Source organism: Stegastes partitus, unplaced genomic scaffold, assembly GCF_000690725.1.
Source record: "Stegastes partitus isolate 25-593 unplaced genomic scaffold, Stegastes_partitus-1.0.2 Scaffold1295, whole genome shotgun sequence".
NCBI classification, from domain to species: domain Eukaryota; kingdom Metazoa; phylum Chordata; class Actinopteri; family Pomacentridae; genus Stegastes; species Stegastes partitus.
Window position 1 is genome coordinate 237,544 of NW_007579026.1, and position 7,717 is coordinate 245,260.

Consider the following 7,717-nt stretch of genomic DNA (forward strand, 5'->3'; position numbering starts at 1 on the left):
AACTTTTCTAGTTTTTTGTGAGCGGAAAGTTGCCGGTTTTCTCATTTAAAATGGCAGCATGAATGTGGTTGAGCGCTAATCCACAACTGCTCCTGTAAAGCTAATTCAGCAAGAAAAAGGGAGACATAAGTTGGACAGTATCTCATAATCTCCTTAGTGCACCTCAGAGTTAAACACCACCCAAGTTTTGTTAAACTGAGATTTTCCTATTTCCAGATTGCGCAAAGGATTAGCATGTGTAGACTTTTAAAGCTAAGTAAATAAAATATGTATGTTTCTATGTCTTTGCACTGTTGATTTAAAGCAGCAGTTTGGTGGTTGATTCAGAATGCCTCTGATGTTGTTGAAGGCGGTGAGTTACTGTTGTCATCAAAAGTAACATTAAATTAAAAAAAACATGACGTTTTAATGTGACACTAAGTACAGAGACCGGTCTTGAGACCACTTTTTGAAGGTCTCGGTCTTGTCTTGGACTCGACCGCATTTTTATTGTCTCGGTCTCGGGCACAGAGGACTTGGGATTTTACTGCGAGACCAGCCGAGACCACCGCTGCAAGGGCCGCACTAAACTGCCTCTGAACTGTCTCATTTGTTTAGTGATAGCTTTGTGGTGATTGGATGCAAAACTCCCTGTTTCGAATGTAACCAATAACAGATTTTTAATTTGGATTATTTTTACGAGCTGTGGCCTGTCACCTCACCCCGCCCCTCTTCACGGGCACTCCACTAGAGTAAATGCGAGAGACAGTAGAAGGAGTCCGCTTCCTGGGAAAGATGTCAGCTAACTCTGCTGTAATAAAGTTTGGCTTTTCTAACCACAAACAGCATATCTGTAAATCGACGTCAAAAAGAAAGCACGACACTATGCAAACTCTGCAACGCAACGCTCACTGAGGCGGCTGGGACCACATCAAACTTTTGTCGACACTTGGAGAGGAAGCATAAAGAAAGGTAAAGTAACTCTACATGGCAGTAGCGAAGTGAGCAAGATAAATCTAGCAAGGTGTAGTTTGCAAAAAAAAAATATAAATACAGTTGTGACTTGATAATCCGACACCAAATGTAAAACCTTTTATGTCGGATAGCAAATCTGTCAGATTGTCAAGGCAGAGGTTGAGATACAAGGAGGGCTTGATGCTTGAAGGGTCATTTGTTGTTAATACTCATTGTTACAGTTGTTATAATAACTAGTGTATTGTTAGAACACGATGCATTGCTGGATTTCACGCCTTTGACTGGTGCGCTTGTTCAAGGGCCATCGGTTGACATCAAAGTTAAATGGTCCTAAATCCGATAGGTATCTGATCTTTTACCAGATCTGTCTGACCAGCCAGGTCGCACTTATCTGACCTACGCGTCATTGGTACACAACAAACTAGCGCTGGTCCAAATAGTGCTTTCTGGTCTCTGGATATTCAGGCCCAATTAATGATGAATATGAGAATATTCTGCGTGGTCGGGGGACACTTCCACCCAGGGGGAGCGCTCTGATGGGGTGGAAGTGGCCGGAATGCACAGGCAGTACTTGGCTGCTAATGCCAGTTTAGTTAGCAGTTTAGTTAGCATCCGTCTGTTTTCACCATTGGTGGCAGTGGGGGAGTGGCCGATCTGTGTTTACTTCCGTAAACAATGAGCACGCTCACTGTGTGTGACGTCGTTGTGTCCTCTTCTGTGCATGCGGGACACTGTTGGGTTGTATGAAGTTCACACATCACATACAATTTGTGTTTAATTGGAAATGTGAACGAACTCACAAAAAATTCTGAATTGAGCATTAAGTCCTGCAGTCTGGACGTAGCCAATCTGTCGGATTGTTAAGTCAGATAATACACTTTTATCCTTATTTGTGACATAAAATGTCATGTTGGAATCCAAGGCTGTCGGTATGTTAAGGCTGTTTTTATGGGTTCTGTTTGTTTTTCCTTAAAACCTGTCGGATAGCAAGGTTTTCGGATTGTTAAGGGTCAGATTATCGAGTCACGACAGTATAGGGAAAAGGCATGCGGTGCTATTTTAAGTTGAGCTTCTCATAAACAATAACGAGACAGGCCACATGAAGCTTTGTTTCAGCTCTGACATAGCAGCACATACCACTCGCTCACTTGGATGAGAGAGCTACTGATGTGACAGCAGAGGGTCGAGCTCAAATTATGCACCCCGTCTACGTATGCAACTTGGCCTGGCAATGTACACACTTAATTTTAGTGCCAATTTTTAGAATTAAAACACACAATTTCAGAATAAATGTGTAGCTTGAATATAAATTAAACTAAATATGTGTACAACAAATTTTGAGTGCTGTGAGTTCCCTCTTTTATGGCTTGTTCAATCACAATCTTTCCCACACTGGGGGTACTTAAAAGAAAAAAATACACACCTATCCTCTTTCTGAAAATGATTGTCATGCCAGTGTTAAAGTAAGAAAATTAACTGATGTGGTCATTTAATAGTTAAGATGAAAATGAAGGCGCAAGTATTGAATATTTGTTTGATACATTCCATATCGAATGTTTGTTTGAAGTTCCAGACAAGAGTATTACAGGCAACCTTACACCTGCCTTAAAACTACATTGAATAAGTGTTGAATAAAATGGTTAAGTAAAATTTGGTTTGGTCTCGGTCTTTACTCGGTCTCGACCCCTCAAAGTCTTGGCCTTGTCTCAGTCTAGATACACTGTGGTCTCGGCCATGTCTTGGTCTCGGTTTAGGTGGTCTCAACTACAACACTAAGTACAAAGTGATATGAAATAATGGTCATTGGGGAAAATCGTATTAAAATAAAAACAGTCTTCCGTAAAAGGGCCTTTAGCATTAAGAACTTTTCAAACAAAATAAAAATGTACGTCTATAAAAATGTTCTGAAAATAAGAAATTTGAAATATTTCATGAAAAATAGTTACATTTTTAATAATTCTTTTTAAATAAATTCCCAAAGTATTGTTTCATTTAGATGAATTACACAATTTATTCATCTAGTTTATTTAATATTGTACACTCTGGTGCTCCATAGTTATGACCCCGTGTGCTGCAGTTCATCTTGCTCTGATCAATCAGCTAAAATATTCAACCACCAGTGAATAACTTTTACCACTTTATGTCAAAAAACCCCCCAAAACTTTATGAATAAATTTAAAGTACAAGTACCAGTTGCATGGAGAGTTTTAAATGATTTAAATCAAAAATGGACTTTAAACGCATCATCTCGGATTTCTCTTTGCATCCATTGCTACATTAAAACAGAGAAGATGAGCACACGCGGTAATGTTGTGGCTTCCTTCCAGTTTGCAGCCGTCTGTGATATATTAATCATGTTTCATAAGCCCCAAAAGTAGAAAAATAAAAGGGAAAAATTAATAAAAGAAAGAGTGCCCTGGGGTGAATTGTGGAGCTCCACCTTGCCATTGCACAGATATCACTATCACTATGCTCAGAGTCTCGGCTGTAATTGTTTTCAGGTGTTGCTCTGCACGGCTCATTTATTTCCTGTATAAATCGCACACAGAGTCTTGAAGTATTTTAATTGTATACCACAGCCTGGGGGCAACAGATTTGATGGATTCCTCTCGTGCCAGGCAACGTGAACAATGAGACAGCGGCGCCTCTGAGGGAGGAGATAACGCCGTCTCAGTCTTTAAAGATCCTCATTATGAGCGTTTAAATGTACAATGCAGGACATTTGAAAACCAGAGGCGGCATTTAACGATGAGCTTCTCCTTGACCAGGCCTGATCTGACCATGCCTGCCTGCTGTTAAGACTAATCTCTATCATCAACCCCATCCAAGCCATTACACCTCCGGGTCTCATTCGGCACCAAAATGCCAATTTATGCATTAGTCAGAGATGAGCACTCAGGGTAAAGGTGTTTAATTTCACATTATTGCATTAATTGTGTAAGACTCCTTATCACAGAGCAGCAGTGGTAGTGAAGGCTACGTGAAGGGCGAATATAGGGGGGATTTCTCTGCACTCTGTTGTTTTTGGACCAGGCTATGTCTTGATTTATTCATTGGAACATAGTGTAATAATGTGTGAGTCACTGTCCTGATGACTAGAGTTGCTATTCTCCTTATTTTCACTTACTTTTCTCTCTTTCCTGTCCAGTCTGCAGTCCAGAGGGGGATTATAGGTTGCATTAAGTCAACCACAAGGCCAAACAACAATAGGCGTAGAGGTGGAAAGAGAAAATGTCTCATCAGAAAAAGAAAAAAAACGCCTCTTGTGACTTGATGAATACAGAATTAATCAGCACACAGAGGTGGGATGTGTTTGAGCTCTTATGACAAACTGTTCTGACATAAGAGCCTCGATTGCTGAACAGAATTTATGAAGATACAACCATGAAAATATGTATTTGGAACTATAATTTAAAGCTGCATTGATATATATTTTTGGTAAAATACATAGAATCTGGAATGTGTCCATGTTTTGATGAAACTCTAGAAAATTACCAAAATGTGCAGAGTATTTTAGCATTGTTGTTTCGGTTTTCTAGATCTAAACTTTACTGCTTTGGCTCTCAGCAGTGTTGTTTCCAATGGCTGCCAAAAAAACAAAAAGGAAAAAAAAAACAAACAAAAAAAACCTTCTGTACACTACCTGCTCAACTACAAATGTTTTATTTACAATAATTCAATGCCATTCAAAGCATAGCAACAGACGTTTCACTTGTGTTAAGGGATTAGACTTGCAATTTTTTTTCTAAGTTTTTCTTTTTTTCTTTTTTTAATCCTTGTTGGCTAGTTTGGGTCAGCAGAAATATTTAGATCCAACACTGACATATAATCTGATCGCCTTTAAAATCATAATGGAAGCCTTGTTAGCAATCCCTGCACTTACACAAGCAGAAGTCACAGAGCAACATTTGAAGTCATGTTTCTGGTCGCCCTGGTCCAATATTCACGCTCTTTTAGCTCCGTTTTTGGTCAACACCAGCTCCTGAGGGTCACATCTGTGTCTTCAGCTGCTAAATACCTCAATATGTTCACCAGCTAGTCTCCAAATGTGTCTGTTTGCTGCTGAGCAGGTAGTGCTACAGATGGCTTTTATAGCCTTCTCTCTGCCTGCAGCAGCACAAGACAATGCGATGAGAGCGCTGAAACTGAACCAAACGTGTAAAGTTGGAGCCAGACACCAAAGCAATGAGCTGAAACTCACCATAAATCTCTGTAAAGCAGAGAAGAGCTGCAGATTCAGCTGATAGTTTCTTCAAAGTTCATCCTGAAAGTGCAAGGACCTCACACATTGTCACAGTGTTTTCACACTTTTCAGTTTTATAAAATATTATAGCTGCTTGAAAGCTTTTGATTTGCTGCCTTCACTTTGGATGGGTTTTGTTTAATATTCTAAACTTCAAGATCCAGGAGTTCCACAACTCTCAGTGCTAAATCTAAACCATCAACGTGCCTGAAAATGACAAATGGATACTTACGCTGGAAGGACATTTGAAGAAACTTCGCTCAACCAAATGTATTGCTAAAAATAATTTTATTATTAACCCTCATGCCGACGCTAATGTGGTCGAGGTGTTGGACAAGAACCTGACTATAGACACTAAAGGCAGATTAAAGAAATGAAAAGGTTAGGTTTGGGAACAGATGCTGGTACAATAGTAACTGAAGTCCAGAAAGTAAACAGGAAAACACTCAAGATGCAGACAAAGGTTCAGCAATAAAACAGAAGGCAACAAAAGCACGAAACAAAGTATTAAAATAACAAAGCCGATAAGGATAATGAGGAAACTTAGGCTGATAAATAGACAAATTGGCAACTATAGCAGGGAGAGGCAGGACTATGGTGTTCCAAACCATACTTTTTAAGTATGTAGCATACAGCTGAGACATAAGGGATAACATCATGCCTTAAACTCTGACTGTCTGAGTCTTTAGTGTTGAAGTAGTTGTCATCTGTCTGCACTGTCAACAGCTCAGGCTTGTTTGTAGTGACGCAAGACACCATGACTTAGCTTAACAGAGGACTACGGGTTCGTTTGGCCAGAAAATCATTGCTGGCTTTGATAGATAATTCATAATAGTGAGGTTCAAGAAATACTTGTTGTCAGAAGTGGGATTCGAACCCACGCCTCCAGGGGAGACTGCGACCTGAACGCAGCGCCTTAGACCGCTCGGCCATCCTGACTGCATACTGTGACGCCCGACTTGACATCCTGGTAGTTGTGACATACACATTGGCGCATCGTAAATCTTTTTTTTTCATATAGTATGGCAGCAGAGGTATTAGAATGCCCCATATATGTGCACATAGCAGCTAATTTTCAAGACAGGACACAGGTGAAAGTAATTGTGTGGGGCAGACTATCAAAAAGGAGGGAAAACACAAAAAAAGGAGGAAGTAAAACAGCTGTAGACGTGAGCAAAAGGGATTTATTCAAAATAAAACGGGAAATAAACTGCAAATGAAACCAAAATTTATGACACCATGCCCAACGCTGAGCTTCAGTTATGTTCCACATGGCTGGAGATAGTAGCCTACAGCTTAGAGGGCGAGTATTGAAACAACATTTTGTTTCATATAGTGGAGCTGGATGTGGTTAGTACGCCATTGATCCAAGCACTAAACACTGCAGTTCACATGCACCGTATCTTGTACATTCTGTAACACTTAAGCGGTGTAACAAGCCTCTGCCCTTCTTACACTGTATGCTTTACTTTGCAAAAAGTGCCCCTCTGTCACATCTTGCATTCGCTGTTGTGATAAGAGTGGACAAGACAATGAAGAAAAGATCCATCCATCCATCCATTATCTATACACCGCTTAATCCTTACTAGGGTCATGGGGGGGCTGGAGCCTATCCCAGCTGACTCAGGGCGAAGGCAGGGGACACCCTGGACAGGTCGGCAGTCTATCACAGGGCTAGGAAGAAAAGATGTCGTGATAAAACAACGAGCTAACCAACTGTTGCACCTGACCAATACGCACCACAACCTATATTGGAAAGACAGAGTTGTTCAGCATCTGACACTCAGCAGTGCTCAAGTAAAAAACCTTGAGCGATGCTTTATGAAGAACTCCATCTCCTGTAAGTAGAACCGAATAAAAGGACTCGGCGAACCCCACGAGGTTGCTACAAACAAACTAAACAAACATCTTTCTTTCCTCCTTCCAAGGTTACATGGTCTCGCTTCAAACTTACAAGAGGCCACGATTAACATTTCAGCTGTTTGTCACTACCGTTCTCCTTAAAAGCAGAAATGCTGGATTCCAGTTGACGTACAGGAAGGGTGTGTTTATATCAGCTTTTCAGGGCACGGCCTTCATCTGTGTTATGTCACAGTGAGTAAAAGCACAACCTACACACCGTAAAATGGCTTAAAAATATCAGTTATGAAAACATCAGTTATCCAACAAGGACTTTTTTTTTTTGAGGACACATTGCTTCTCTTTGGTAGTGAACAGTATGGCCTATCTGGCAGTGTAATCAGAGTTTTCTTTAATAGTTATATCATTAGAGTTGGGTGCTTTTATTTTGTGTGGTTACACTGGCTACGTAGAGGCTGGCCATCTGTACGTTTGGGTCTAATTGATAAAAGGTCAGCTGCTTGAGGTGTTAATGTAGACTCTTTAGGTTCATTCTTTTATAATGCAACACTTGCATACCTTGAAAGAGTGCGGAGGTGTATTTGGAGGACCCTCTTCACTGAATAACATACAGTAACTTACATAATATTTTTTTAAAAAGACAATGTATCACAAGTATAG

At 40.3% G+C, this 7,717-nt stretch overlaps 1 non-coding gene across 1 annotated transcript; it reads right to left on the reverse strand.

The window, feature by feature from the left end:
- Positions 1-6,053: 6,053 nt before the first annotated feature.
- trnal-cag (transfer RNA leucine (anticodon CAG)) lies at positions 6,054-6,136 on the reverse strand. The gene has a single exon. It is a non-coding gene; the product is annotated as a tRNA-Leu (tRNA).
- Positions 6,137-7,717: the final 1,581 nt, after the last annotated feature.